Source organism: Neomonachus schauinslandi, unplaced genomic scaffold (genome assembly GCF_002201575.2).
Source record: "Neomonachus schauinslandi unplaced genomic scaffold, ASM220157v2 HiC_scaffold_1141, whole genome shotgun sequence".
Classification (NCBI taxonomy): Eukaryota; Metazoa; Chordata; class Mammalia; order Carnivora; family Phocidae; genus Neomonachus; species Neomonachus schauinslandi.
The window spans coordinates 1-1,795 of NW_025409831.1; the positions used below are offsets into that span (position 1 = coordinate 1).

Here is a 1,795-nt window from a genome sequence, read left to right on the forward strand (position 1 = left end):
AAGATGTAAAGCCCTTTCTATCTGGCCCTTACCACATTCTCAGTGAAATCTAGATTATGTGAAAAGCTTTTGTGTGAACAGATTCATCTAGTGGAATCCAAAGAGGTTCCATGTTTGCATCTGGTTGGTGTGGATCAAAAACAAGGACTGCATATGCAAAACAGAAGACAGATAACCAAGCGTCTTGGAGGTAAGGGTAAGAATTCTTACCAAAGTTAGCTCTCCTTGATCTTGGTCTGTAGTGCCTACTCAAGAAAGGAGGGTGAAAGTTCTGTATCGTCCTTTACTTTCCAAATTCAGATTAGTAGGAGAAAAACATTTGTGAGAATTTATTCTTCATATTGTGACTCTGGTTAAAATTTGTTTTTGGGTATCCATTGGTTATTGCTTCTTTCCCTCCCAGGGACAGCTGTTATTTTCCTGTTTGCCTTGTTGTATGTTCTGAGAACTTGGTTTGGCTTTCTGCCTGCCTGGGGCATGCAGACTGTTGGTTCTGCATGTGTAGGCAGCTCAGCTGTTGTCAGTTTGGGGGCCCTGAAAATATGGCCAGACAGAAATGTGGGTTTCACATATCTACAGTTACTGTCTTATTGACTGTTGCCAGCTCTTAGGGGAACTAAGTCTTCCTTTTGGCTATCTTTGGGAATGGCTCTGGATCTTGGGAGAACATATCTCTCTTGTACCCTCTTTGGGGATGCCTACTGAGTTGGCAGTTAAGTCATAAAAGGTTTATTGGTTTTGGCTGTCATTTGGGCTATGTCTTTGTTTCAAAAGAAATGGGGCGGGGGGGGGCGGGGAGGAGTTCAATACTGCCAGGAATATTTCTGTTTGTCCCAGTTGAATCTTAATAAGATGTTTGAAAAGATTTTTTTTAAGGAGCTCTATAGTCAGAAATTGTCCAAATTAGAGGCTAATATTCAGAGTCTGATAGGAACAGTTTTTAAAGGCCTTCTCTTCTAAACCAAAATGAAACAATATAATCCAAGGAGAAAAAAAATCCTGAAAATTTTGTAGAAGGATTTATCAAAACACTCCAGAGATACACAGCTCTAAATCTAGAACATAGGAATCTTTTAAAATTTCTTAGTTGGAAATCTTCTCCCTGATATAAAGAAGCAAAGAGAAAAAAGTGTATTTGAAGGGGTGGGTCAGCCCTCTGGTATCATTCAAGCTGTAATCCAATTCTTTGAGGATTAAAAACAACTGTCCTTACCTTACAGTTGAGTCTTTAAATAACCAGAAATGAGCTTTGCGCAGGGGCAGTATCGTAGCCCATGAGGTATATCCGAGGCATGATTATTGCTAAATAACCAGAAATGTGGCTCTAGAGGCAATTTCAAGTCCTCCTAGACTTACCAACCCCAAACCTCCCCTGTTAATCTCAAAACGTTATAAATATTTTAAAAGATCAGGACAGTGGAAATGGAATTTCTTACACTTAAGGAAAAGAAAGAAAACTTTAAATAGTAATTGCCATAGATTTCTGATAGTAGACAAATATACCCCAAAGACCCTAGGAGAAAATATATTCTTTCTCTGTCCCTTGAAGATGTAAGTTTTACCATGTCTTTGAAATGTAAACATTCCAAGAGATAACTAAAACGCTGCCTGCAATTGCCTGAGACTGAAGGAAAAAATAGAGGCTTTTAAAAATATAAACTCCTGGGGGGCGGAGCAAGATGGCGGAGGAGTAGGAGACCTGGATTTCGTCTGGTCTCAGGAATTCAGCTGGATAGGGATCAAACCATTCTGAACACCTACAAACTCAACAGGAGATCGAAGAAAAGAAGAGCAA

General features: G+C 39.5%; 1 pseudogene; it reads left to right on the forward strand.

Moving 5' to 3' along the window:
• Positions 1-1,245: 1,245 nt before the first annotated feature.
• On the forward strand, positions 1,246-1,451 carry LOC123323813 (annotated as a pseudogene).
• Positions 1,452-1,795: the final 344 nt, after the last annotated feature.